This window comes from Aedes aegypti, chromosome 1 (assembly GCF_002204515.2).
Source record: "Aedes aegypti strain LVP_AGWG chromosome 1, AaegL5.0 Primary Assembly, whole genome shotgun sequence".
NCBI classification, from domain to species: Eukaryota; Metazoa; Arthropoda; class Insecta; order Diptera; family Culicidae; genus Aedes; species Aedes aegypti.
Genome location: NC_035107.1, coordinates 294,680,856 through 294,695,167, shown reverse-complemented (window position 1 = coordinate 294,695,167; position 14,312 = coordinate 294,680,856). Strand labels below are relative to the sequence as shown.

General features: G+C 36.4%; 1 protein-coding gene across 2 annotated transcripts in view; it reads right to left on the bottom strand.

The window, feature by feature from the left end:
* LOC5565955 (tubulin beta chain) overlaps positions 1 to 14,312 on the bottom strand; it is a 69,391-nt gene that overhangs the window by 6,137 nt on the left and 48,942 nt on the right. The window lies entirely within an intron of this gene.

Below are 14,312 nucleotides of genomic sequence, written 5' to 3'. Positions count from 1 at the left end.
TCCTAGCTCAAAAATTGACCTTTTTAGAGCATTTTTCGCTATTGATGTAGGGTGGCCCATCAAAAATTGGTTGTTTTGTTTTATTTTTATTATTTCAAGTTTCTCAGTGAAACTGTCTTCCCATCACTTTTCAAGCAAATTGAAACGCAAACATAAAAGATATAGCTAATGGAAACAAATAGATACAAGAGGGTTTTCGTAATGAAAATTTAATTTACTTCCTTGGACATAAAGTATCATCGATACTAATACATACGATACACGAATGCAAAATGACAAAAATGGCAAAGAAAGCTCTTAGTTAAAAATTGTGGAAGTGCTGTTAACAACAATAACCTGAGAAGTATGATCTGTTCCAGCGGGGACGCAATGCCAAAAAAAAAGAATATTGATACAATTTTTTTCTGATGAAAAATTAAAGACTTCTTAATAACAAAAATAAAAATCATTTTCTATATGTTGATTTAGCTGGGAAAACAAGAAAAAATGTGTTGACATGACGATAGCTTGAAAATGTGAATAAAAATCGTATTATTCTTCGGTGGATCTGTTTGCTAACGATATGACTGGTTCATATGTTAATAAACGTTAATAACAGATTTTTTAAAGAACTCTCAAATTAACTATCTCTAAATTATAGCCTTAATTAGTCAACACATCTAAACATGATCAAATAATGCATTTAGTTATTCTCCTTAATCTAGGCTTGAGAGTCAGCGTCATAATCAGGAATCGTACTTTAGTAATATACCGTTTCAGATACGATATATCTCCTACGGTGGACAAATTACTTGTAAACGGATTTGCAGCAATTAAGAAATCGTAACTTCCAATCAGAATGCTTCCCAAAAAGCCTTACAAATCCCAAAACAGAAGTATTTGGATGTTTGGGAGGAGCCATGCCGGGAAATTCAAGTAAATTTAGAATTTATTTTCAAAAGACTTTTCTCCTTATTTTTATTGCTGAACTCTTTTGACGTTTGTTTTATATGAAAAATGTTGATAACTATACACCTACAAAATTGTACAGACCTCAAAACATGCGTCTCAATCGGCTCTAAAGATGAAGGGAAGACAACTTTGCTGAGAAATCTAAAAAAAACACACAAAAACCTATTTTTGAAGGGCCACCCTACATCAATAGCGAAAAATGCTCTAAAACGGTCAATTTTTGAGCTAGGAAAAAACTTTTTTTGTCAAATCAGCTTAAAATTTTCTGATCTTCAACTTTGTAAAACAAACTATATCAAAATTCCTAAAAATAAAAGAGTTTTGATGGTTATCTTTTTTTACAAAGGGCCACCCTAATTTTCGTTCCGACCAAAAAAATTGTTTTTATAATAGAAACAACTTTGTAGAACATCATTTTAACGTAAAATCACAATTGAAGGCGTGAGTTCCATCTTTCCTCCTAAAACCCCAATCCGTCCCACTGTGCAATGCACGATTTTACTCGTTGACGTTTGAGCGGTGCCAAATTCAGTCATTGCCATGGTCACATACACTGAACAAAACCTTCTGCCTTAAATTGAATGATTTGTAATTCACATGGCTGCAAATCTTCATATTCCTCTTTTCGAATGATTATTAAACAATATGATGCATCCGCAGACTGTTGAACAAAAATCATCCATTTTTATGATGACTTTCAGTATTTATCCGTATGAAAATGTGTTGATAGTTGAAATTCAACAACACAAATGAATAACATGCAATTTATGATGGATTTTCATTTCTGCCATATCCCAAATAAAAAATCATTCAGTTATAGTTTAAAAATTCATTTGAAAAGCTAATGATCCTAGAATTGAAATCATCCTTGTCAATCAAAACAAAAACATTGCGGCAGCAGCGGGACTTAGCATTTCTTCGCGGGTTTCGCAGGTAATTGTCCCTATTTATTGAAGTATTATAAAGTATATTCACTTTCAATATGTTTATTATTAGGTGACCAAGAACAATCGCCTATATCCAGCGACTTTGGTGTGGGTAATGCGGACACTTAATGATCGCTTCTAGCAGATTTATTACAGGCAGCTCATTAGTGTGTTGATTGTTAATGTGGTGCCCTGCATTATTAAGATAACTTAATTGATATGTCACGCTAGAAAATATGTATAAACCTTGATATTGGAATGTAAACACCTTGGCACAGAGGTTAGCATTAACACTAAAATGATTAGTTTTTGATTAGTGTATAGATATGATAGCGTGGAGAGTTTGTGACGGATCCGTGTGGTGAGTGAACAACTACAACTGAGTGTCCGGGAATTCCGGAACCACATTGTTTGACAGAATACGCGTGGACCGTGGTCAGGAGTATCACAGTGGCGACGAGGATGGGATCTTGAATTGGTAAGAAAGTGAACAGTTAGTTGATTGGAATTCATTTGTTTACCTACGTTGTGTACCGGCTGGATCGATTTTTTAGATCGGAAGTCGGAGGAGATAAGTCGGTATAGTTGATTTGTGGAAATAGCAGTTTGTATTGTATGCATTGAATGTGCCGATACCAGGGGTTTGAAATTACGAAATATAATAGTCGGCTGTAATTTAATGAAAAGTGATGCGTTAAATGGTGAGAGATGTGTCGAGTAATGGAATTTGAGAGCCGATTGGAAAATTGTTAATTTCAGGTACATGACCGGGAACTACAGCTTGTGTTCCGATAAAGGAGGTTTTTTTTCAAGAGAGGATGGATTGTTTGGCAGAGGCACTGTATAACAAAGCTTTCAGAGAGGTTGAAGGCGGCTGATGCAACGCACAGCATGGCTCCCGGAGAGCGAAATAAAAATTGGCTGGTGCATGGCACAGCATTGCTCTACGAGAGCGGATGGAAAACGAGGCTGGTGCACTGCACAGCATAGCTCCCGGAGAGCGTACTCAAAAAAGGCTGGTGCATTGCACAGCGTTGCTCTTCGAGAGCGTATTCAAAAAAGGCTGGTGCATTGCACAGCGTTGCTCTTCGAGAGCGTGCTTAAAAAAAAAGAGGCTGGTGCATTGCACAGCGTTGCTCTTCGAGAGCGTATTAAAAAAAGGCTGGTGCATTGCACAGCGTTGCTCTTCGAGAGCGTATTCAAAAAAGGCTGGTGCATTGCACAGCGTAGCTCTTAGAGAGCGTGCTTAAAAAAAAAGAGGCTGGTGCATTGCACAGCGTTGCTCTTCGAGAGCGTACTTAAAAAAAAGACTATTGCATAACACACCGTTGCTCTTCGAGAGCGTACAAAGAAAAAAGAGGTAGATGCATCGCAACACTGTGCAAAATACTCACTTCAAGAGCAAAAACATATTTTAGACTGGTGAATTGCACAATGTTCAAAAGCGTACGATAAAAGAAGCTGATGAATAGCACAACATTGATCTTCGTGAGCGTAAGACGAAGAAGTTAGAACAATGTACTGCGTTGATCATTATGAAAGCAATGCAAATGTGTTGGGACAATATACAGAAAAATGGTTTGATGAAAAGGAAGAGTGTTTTTAGTCAAAGGCATGCTGCAATTATTCGGACATACTTCGTTAACGCTGAGTCAAATGAAGTGCAGTCGAAATTATGGAGAACAATTTGTTTATAACGTTTCTTACATTACTTTCTGTTACATCTGTCCTTAAAATGGTGAATCTATCAAGTGAGTGACAAGAGCTAAAAATAAGGCTATCGCACCCAGCTCTTTTCAGCAACAAGATAAAATGAGGGAAATCTACGGAAACGGTTTCCGTATGAAAACAATCCATATGCGAGCGTGCGTAGGAACGAGAAAGGTGATTAAACGTCAGATTGCCTTAATAGCAAACACAACATTGATTCAATATGACGTCCAATGTCTTGGTATTGATTATTTTGAGAGGGACAAAACGCATGTTTTTATGAGTAGAGGACATACCTCGCTGATGCGGTAGATATTTAACGAAATGATGAATAATTAAAATGCATAATAAATTACCACAAATGAAAGTAACACTGGGAGTCATGAACTTTTACCTATCTTTTGTCTCATTCTAATCATTATTAACAAAATTTTGCAGAAGCAAAAACTTATGTTTGAGTACACTGATGAAGCTGAAAATTTATTGAGCTGTGAGCCAGAAACTACCATATTATGGTAAACCGACCAGGAAGTTGGAACCAAAACGGCAAGTACACAAAACGATGGAGTATGTATTGAATCAAAAACAATAAAAAAGTATTGCATTGTATGTAGATATATGTGGCATATGCGGTTGAAGATGACATATTCGCTGTATAGGAAGTAGAAACAAGAAAACCATATGTTTCTAGCGAATAATATTGTCTGTCTCGAGATAAATCCAATTATAGCGATTATCTGCCTATGTCTTCAAAGATAAGCGCAGCGGTCACTGATCATACAGAACTTTCAACTTCGAAGCACAGTACATGGAATAGACAGCAAGTACACTCATCGTTTTCAGTGACTCCTGATATCTATTACAAATACATAGATACACTGCTGTCATTTTGCGAAAACCACGTGCTTTCAATTCAGGCGGGAAAGATTTTCCATTCATTTAACCTTGCGGGTGTCAGTTCGCTGTTACGGCTGCGGGCGTACGACCGCCGCCGGACTCTAAAAAAACATAAGATGATCAATATTTATTAATATAATGAATTTTGTTTCATTTGAAACCTATTATTATTCTGCGGTATGGGTCGAACTTTTGACCATGTTTTATTAAGGAAGGAAGATTAGACAAGAAAATGCTACAAAAGATGATCAGAAAAATATGTTCTAAAATAAACGTATGAAAAAAAAGGTAAAACAAAAAAAAATAGAATTATAAATTATTCAGCGATGAAAAATTGAACAGGCGAAATTGAATACAAGTACCATCAAAAGGAAAACTGATGTGACATTCAAAAGGAAATAGAGGAGAAAATTTGTAACCGAAAATGAAAAGTGGAATTGTTTAATTCAGAGGAGAAAATGGTCTGTTTTGAGACAAACGTGAATAAGATAAGTTTGGAATGCGTTGCTTGTTCTGTGAAATTAGTTCGGTGGAAGTTTAGCATTTTGTGGTTCCGTGGCTAGGTGGAGGTGTGGAATGTACAAATCCGAGAACCAGTTTTTGAAATAACAGAAATACTATTGAAAAAACAAGTCTATTATAAAATTTTCGATGTCAAACGAAACATGTCTACTACTTGAAGACTTACTAAACTATCAGCAGTGCAGATTAGAAATCTATGAGAAAAATGGAGATGTGGTGCCCTGCATTATTAAGATAACTTAATTGATATGTCACGCTAGAAAATATGTATAAACCTTGATATTGGAATGTAAACACCTTGGCACAGAGGTTAGCATTAACACTAAAATGATTAGTTTTTGATTAGTGTATAGATATGATAGCGTGGAGAGTTTGTGACGGATCCGTGTGGTGAGTGAACAACTACAACTGAGTGTCCGGGAATTCCGGAACCACATTGTTTGACAGAATACGCGTGGACCGTGGTCAGGAGTATCACAGTTAACAAGCGTAATCCATCCGCTCCGTTGCACATATTCCCACAGATTTTTATATGTATTGTCATAATAATCAAAATAAAAGATGATTTGTCGATATTATGGGTGATTACGTATTTTCAATTTGATTTCTTTAAAATCTTAGAATAGAAATCAATGTGGTTTGTTTACATACGTGTGTGATAATCATTCAATTTCAGGCATATTTTACTTGAACATAAATCATTTTTAGGCTGGATGATTTTCATGCGATGCGATTTGTAAACAAACGATTTTGACAGCGATGAAAATCATCTTGATTATGTCTGAAAATAAGTATGGGGCTCGGATGAGGCAAAAATTCGATTCGGGGGATTTCGTTCAGTGTAAATAACACGGCACCGCTCGAACGTCAACGTGTAAACTCGTGCATTGGCCCATAGAGCGCTGCATATGACGAGCCTAACCTCACTTAATTGACAGCTGCTGGTCCTGTTGTTTACGTTTCGGACTTAGTCGTTTTTTCCATCATTTTTTCATCTTCGCATTTCTATCACCAGCATGCCGATGGTGACGATTTTCCACGGTAGGAAGATAGAATAATACGATCCGTGGGTATCTGCAGTGGATTTGACCTCTCCTCGCAGCAAACTTTCACGAAATTAAGAATGATTCGAAAAAAGTACTAAGTGCAAACTGTAAACAACAGGACCAGTACCTGTCAAAATTGATGCGTGACGTCACAGTGCAGTGGAGTATTGTGGCACTCGCAGTCACAGCCTACTGCGATGCCGACTATGGGTTACTAATAGTCTAAGTATATTGACAGCTATACAAGGTATGCTATTCACGCCTGTGCATTGGTATTAGTAGATAGTTATGAACTTTTACCGGATTTGTATGGAATTTGTTATATTTTAATGCAATTTAAGTAAATTTAGGTATTTAGGATAACAAAATATCGATAATTTAGCAGAATAATTCGTTACGTATCCGATTGGGAGGTCATTTAATGCATTTGTTCTATTTATGAGGAGTATTTTTCATGTTTTTCATCACAACCCATTACCTCTCTCAGAAATAACTAGCAGTGCAAGTTGTTTTTTTTTTAATTTTATATACAAGAATATATTTACTATATGTACATAGAAAGGCCTGATTGTACGGAATGCAGGAGTTGAATCTGATATAATTTGGGAAATTTGACCGAACGTCTTGGTCACATGAGGGGCCCAAATACAAAGGAGTAAGAGAGACATTTAGGTCGGTTTTGAGTTACGTATACTGAAAAGTTTCAAGCTTTACAACAGTGTTTTCGGAAGATTTTCGATAGACCTTTTCGATCTTTTAGATAGGTATAATAAAATAAATAACACAAGGTACATTTGCTTGTTGTTTATTGTTCAGTATAATTTAAATTTCGATAGTTGTTCAAAACTTACATTGGGATTTTTTTTTCTTCCGCTATAGTCCTGCTATCTGATTCTCGGAAGTGCTTGGAACATACGAAAAGATTCGTGGTATTTGTTTTCACGTTTTAGCCCAAAAATGTTAGTCATCGGTTTCTCTGCACATTGATCGTTGGAACTCTATGGAAAGTAACCGGTTTACATGGTTCTGTTTTATGATTTCTTGGAATGTAATTTGCTCCTGCATGTCGGAACATGACAATTCGATAGTTGGTGAGATTTATGGTGATAATAGATGGTGAAATTTATGCGCTTTTCTAGTATCAAACCGGTGAAAACTGGCTCTGCAAAAGTTTTCGTAGCTTGATCGAAAGAGTAGATTTGTCTAAGTATAATACAAATTGATAGCGCTTCAATATCATAATTTTGACGTTATAAATGATTAATGAAGATTTAAATCAGTAGACTCAATGAGATTTCAATTTACATAATAACAGCTTGTCCCGTAGTAACATTTGCCGAGCAATGATTTAAAAGCGATTTCCATATTAACTTCAAATTTATTTTAAAAATAGTTCCAGGGCACGGAAAATTATAACATTTTGGATTCTGGCTCTATTTTTTACGTAGAATCATGATATGTAAAAAAATGGACACTTCTAAACAAATAAGTTGAATTAATTGAATTTGTATTCCGATTTCAGTACAAATCTGACGGATTTTCATAACTATTTTATCTGTGTGAGTGTTTTTGTGTAAGATAGACAAAAATGTAGCGTACCTTTAGTAGCTGTCAAAATACGTTGACTAATAGTAACCTACTATACCAACCGTATGATCAGCTTCGTACTCACTATGGAGTTCTAGCGCAATAACACCCATATAGAATTGTTTAAAGGATTCTACTAACAAAAATTTCTCCCATGAATCCTAGCAGGAATTTTCCTATCTAATAATTGTTCAGCAGATTTTCAGCATGTTTCCAAGAAATCATTCTTTCAGGATAACGCCAAAAAGTCGAGTCAAGAATTTATTATAGAAGCCTTTCCAGTTTCCCTCAAATCATTTAGGAAATTGATTCCGAGATTTTTCTAGCATTTTTGCTGAGCCTTTTACTTAAATTATTAACGAAAATTGTTTCAGGTTTCTTTCCAGATTATAAAAAGAATCATTTGATGATTTCATTCCGTTTCTTTGTACCCTTCTAAGAATTGTTAACGAAAACTGCCAAGAACCGTCAGTTGCAAGTATAAAAATTACAGAAATCTCTCAAAGGATTTTGGAGATAGTCATGAAATTTTAGTGAGCTAGAATCTTTGCACATATAGCTAGACTTATGGCTTCGGCATTATTCGACTTTTATCGGCTACCACACAGTACATATCCAGAAACACAGTAATTTCCTATCAATGAAAACATTCAGATGATACTTTGTTCTGTCAGCTCTTGCCGACGAGATTTCCGAGACTGATCAAACAGTTTCGCCAGAGATGCCATCAGTTTAAATGAATACGCCTCAAAATGCGGGTGATTTGGAGCTGCTGAAGAGATTTGCCTGCAGTTCTTATGGGAAATCTGCCGACAATAGTCACACTGGCAAAACCTGTTGGAAGCGATTAGTAATTTTACTGATTTTGTCACCTATGAGTATTTTTGTGAATATTTCTAGGATTTCATACGAAAACAGGGTAACGACTGTTTACATTCGTTCTAAAATGCTAACAGTTGGCGCCAGCGGCAAAAAGTACAAACAACAACCTTTCGTGCGTTGGTATTCGTGGCAGCTTGCTTGTAGACCTCTTTGGAAGAATGGTAGTCGAGAACTGTCAAAACGTATGGAAATTAATAAAAACGTAATTAAGTGATTAGAAATAAAGCGTAAAGTGGATAGTTAACTTTTTGTGTTTAGTTCCAGTGGCGTAGCTAGGGTTTTTGGGGCCCGGTGCGGTGTTCCATTTAGGGGCCCTCAAGAAAGTAATGTGAACACCGTTCAAATGCGTACGCTAATGTGAAATCAACTGTTGAAAAAAACGATGACCAAATAGCTTTTATAGAGTTATGACTAAAATAATGGAACTTATGTTGATATGTTGATAATGTTGCTGTAGTCGTTAAATGACACAAATGTCAGTTAATGAGCCTACAGTTCTTTTTTTTAATTCTTGTTCAAAAATACATTAGTTTACTTAAAATTATCGAGAGGACTTCCAGTGAATTGCCATGTAAGTTGATATATTAGTTGGCGGAGTAGCTCTGGGAAGCAATGATCCATACCATATACAGCTTAAATTGGGAATTCTAGCGTAATGTTGACATTACCCGAATTTTGTGTTTTGTTCGATTTTGAAATTCTTGATGGCAGAAAAGCCTTAAATTATGCTAACTAATTACAAAATGAACACCACAGATTTTCAAGAGTTCATTTTGTGATTTTCACGAACTTCCTAAAAATTAATAAACCCAAAAAAATCCAATGTAGAATTTTCCTTAGGATAACCATAAAAGTTAACTTACAGATTCCAGCATAAATTTCTTCAAAAAACCTTCCTGAAATTGTTCAAGAAAATAAGTACTCCAGGAATGTTTACAATGATTTTACGTTTATTCATAACTTCCACCAAGATTCCCGTATACAATATCTTTATAATTTCAAATAGTGTTTTCTCAAAGGGTGGAAAGAGTACTTTGAGTCATTGTTGAATGGAAATAATGGAAGTGGATCTGGTAGCAGAATTCAAATCGATGACGATGGACAGGCTGTGGAACCTCCAACGCTAGATGAGGTAAAAAAAGCTATCAATGGGCTGAAGAACAACAAGGCTGCTGGGAAGGACGAGCTCCCGGCCGAACTTCTCAAACACGGAAGCGAGCAGCTGCACGAACTCCTTCACCGTATCATATCGAGGATATGGGAGGAAGAACAAATGCCTACTAGTTGGTTGGAAGGTCTCATTTCCCCTTTGTACAAGAAAGGGCATCGACTGGAGTGCGCCAATTACCGAGGGATAACACTCCTTAATTCGGCGTACAAAATCATGTCTGGAGTTCTGTTCAACAGATTGAGACCGTATGAGGAGTCCTTTGTCGGCGAATACCAAGCTGGTTTTCGATAGGGCCGATCAACGACGGATCAAATGTTTACCCTGCGTCAAATCCTAGATAAATTCCGGGAGTACAACTTGCAGACTCATCATCTGTTTGTAGATTTCAAAGCAGCGTACGATTCAGTGAAGAGAAACGAGTTGTGGCAAATTATGTCCGAACATGGCTTTCCGGCGAAGCTGATTAGACTGATTCGTGCAACGCTTGATGGATCAAAATCAAGTGTGCGGGTGGTGGACGAGATTTCATCATCGTTCGTAACCTTAGATGGATTGAAACAGGGTGACGCTCTTTCTAACTTGCTGTTTAACATAGCGCTCGAAGGTGCTATCAGGAGAGCCGGTGTGCAGAGAAGCGGTACCATTATCACACGTTCTCATATGCTCCTTAGCTTCGCGGACGATATCGACATCATCGGGATTGACCGTCGGGCAGTGGAAGAGGTGTTCGTGCCTTTCAAGAGGGAGACAGCGAGAATCGGGCTCACGATCAACACCACAAAAACGAAGTACATGATAGCTGGTGGTCAACGTGGGTCCGGACGTGTTAGTGGTAGCGAAATGGTGCTAGGTGGTGATAAGTTTGAAGTGGTGGAAGAATTTATGTATCTTGGAACACTAGTGACATGCGATAATGATGTTACCCGCGAGGTGAAAAGACGTATTGCAGCTGCGAGTCGGGCTTTCTACGGGCTCCGTAACCAGCTGAAGTCCCGTAGCCTGCAAACGAAAACAAAACTCGCGTTATACAAGACACTGATCCTTCCGGTTGTCCTTTATGGCCATGAATCATGGACATTGAAGGAAGTCGACCGGAGAGCTTTCGGGGTGTTTGAACGTAAAGTGCTGCGAACAATACTCGGCGGTAAACTAGAAAACGGCATCTGGCGGCGTCGCATGAATCACGAGTTGTACCAAGTGTATAAAGAGGTGGATATTGTCAAGCGCATAAAACACGGCAGGCTGCGTTGGGCTGGTCACGTTGCCCGTATGCCGGAAGAACGACAAGCAAAGATAATATTCAACAGAGAACCCGGACGAGGCCGCCGACTTCGTGGTAGGCCGCGCACACGATGGCTTTTTGCGGTTGAGGAGGACTTAAGGGCACTTAACGTTCAGGGCGACTGGAAGCGATTGGCCCAGGACCGAGCCCAGTGGAGAAGACTCATCCATGCGGCGCAGATTCATCGTAGCGAATTGTAGCCCATCAAGTATCAAGTAAGTTTTCTCAAAGGATTTTCTAGAATTCTTTTAAAATTATCGTTCAGATTTTAACCAGTGAATTCCTTTAGGAATTACTCCAGAGATTGTCCCTAAGATTACTTCGGGAATTAAAGAATATAGAGTTCTTAGAGATTTTTTTTAAATGCGACAGTGATCTTGTAGGAATTCCACTAGTTAAATCTCATGATATTCATGCATAAAAACTTCTGAGATATCCCTCAAAAATAATTCCAGGGATTCCACAAGATTTTTTTTTTTCAAAGCGATTTCAGAGATTGCTCCAAGAGTTTCTAGAAACATTTGATTAGTATTGACTTAACGGATTCTCGTTCCAAGGATTTCTTGAGAAATTTCATAAGAAAATTGTAATTAAATTCCTCCAGGATTTTATCCAGAATATGTCCAAGAACTGTTTCCAAAAAATTCTGGATTCTAGGGATTTTAAATTCAAGGATTTTGAATTTCTCCAACGGTTTCTTTTTCAAATATATCTATGAATTCTTCTATGCCTTTGATCAAAAATTTCACCAAGTGACTTCTCCAGGATATAAAGAAGATTCAACTATAAATTCTTCAAACCATTCTGCCTACGATACTTTAATTTTTCCGGAGTATAGAAATTCATAAATTATTCCAGCAGTTTATCATGAATTCTTCCAGCGACTCTTTCGAAGAACTATCCAGTAATGATTCTTGAAATGCCCTAGCAATTTTTTTAAAAACTCGTACAGGTATGCGTCCAAAAACCTAAACAACAATCTTCTCGATCTATCGTCAGTAAATTAATTACGAAATCCTTCCATTTGATTCCATCAGGAATGTCTTAAGAAAGTTCTTTAGGATTTTTTTCAGTAGGTTCTCCAAGTAATCTTTAAAGTTTTCGTCTATAGAAAATCCTACTAATATTTTGTATTACACAATATATTCGGGAATTATTCCAAAAACTTATCAAGATCTCCAGATCCCCTAGAGAATTCTCCTGGAATAATGCCGATACTCTCACAACGTATTCGTTCTGAAACTTTTCCATGGAAAATCTCTCAACGTTAGTTCTTCTTTGAATGGAGTTTTCTAGTGATTCCTTCATCAATTTACTGATACGTTTTTTAAAGAATTCTTGGGGAATTTATTCTAAAATTCTGTCAAGAAATAACAAAAGGATGTATTTCAAGAGTTCCTCGTAACAAAACTCTTCAAGTCCCATAATTGCCTAGAGTCGGTGTTTCTCAGTCCCCCATAGTCGCACTAGTGGCTTTTACGGCCATTTTGATATAAATCTTTTCAAAACATTTTTTGACATGAAGGTCAGGAGCTATTTATCTAAGTACCATTGATACACAGATTGAATTTGTTCAAAAAATGATCTAAATAATTAGTTTTGCTTAAAATTTGAGCTCCCTTGCGCCTATAGTAAACCTATTGTCCCTAAAGTAGCACTACTGAGAGAAACAATTTTTTTTATTTTACGACATAATTGATGCATTAAGAACTTTGTTACATCAAACGATAGCTTTTGATTCACACTTTGTAGGAAAAATATAGAAGTTTTGTAAAAATACTGTTTTGATAAGTATTTTGCCAACGACGTCATCCTAGTGCTACTATAGGAACAGAAATTAGAAATAGTGCTACTATAGGCACATGTATTCCTATAGTGGCACACGCGATAATAAATACAAACATTTCAGTTTTCGTTTTTTTTTGCCATAAAACCAAGATAAAAAGCTTTCAGATGATGTAAAAATATGACGCTAGCGTTATTTTTCGATTTTATACGAATTTTTGTTCTTAGCTATGCGGTTATTGGTACATCGACCCTACTAGAACTGTTAATGGACGGCTCAACATTAACTTTTTAAGGGTTTCTGAAAAATCTCGTTTATGAATTTCTTTCAGAGTTTTTCTGAGTGTTCAAGGATTCCTCCAAAGATATTTCTGGAATACATTTCTACAAAGATTGCAGCAATAGAGACGTAACAATAAAAAAAATAAATTCAAAGGAAAATAAAAAAATAAACACGCAAAAATATGTAAAAAAGACTGAAAATGCTTGCTAGGTCAATAACATCAATTCATGATCCATTTTCCAATAAAAGTATACATGTTGAACGAAATTTAGATACAAAAAAAACTTGCTTCGATATAACGTAACCTCGATGTAACGTAACGAATATGAAAATCGAGTTATGTTATATCGAAGTATTGCTGTAAAAAGTCCTGTATGGCAAACTGGAGAAACTGGCAGAGGAATTCTCTTAGGAATTCTTTGAAAAATCCTCAAATGCAAATGAACAGTATAGTATTTTTTAAAGAGCTCCTTTATGAAGCTAGGGAAGATCTCCTATACCATTCTGATTCATATTACGGACACTTAAGGCCTCAGTGAAATATAACTCATCAGAAAGCATATAAAATAAATCATTATGTTTAATTCTTCTGCGTTATCGAGCCTTCAAAACACTTAACTTTCGAATGTTGGGTAAAGATTTTGATTCCGCAACAGGAATAATTTTAAATAAATGGAAATGTGTGGCCTTTTCATGATTCTTATTCCGGACGCCTCTTCGCTTTTGCCTCGTAATCCAAACACTTTGATTCGAATTTCGGACAGCTCATGGAAATCTTAGTTAGAAAGGTCAAATCATCAATTTAAATCAACACACCATTGAATAGATGTCTGAGGCAATTGGGTATTGTAAATTTGTATAGAATCTATGGAAAAAAATCACTATCAGAATTTATGGAGTTTTTTCTGGAGGAATCTGAAAAGAAATACCTAAAGAACCAGTGAAAAAAATTTCTTTAAAAAAGGCTCTATTTTTAAGATCTTTCAAAAATAGAGCCTTTAAAAATAAAGCCTTGCATTAAAATAGAGGCTAAGCCTCTAAAAAGAGATCTTCTACCAGCCTTGAATATGTACAAACCATGTCCCGAAGATGGTTACTGATTTCTATTCTAAATTATAATTGAAATGAAATACGGTGAGGTCTGTAACATACCTCCAAATCAGTTTCAGATACTGTTATGGGCCCCGCACATTTAGGTAGACCCGTATGAATTTCAAAATTAAACCGAGTTATCGAGAATGAATTTTGAGGTATTAAAGCTTTTCTAACC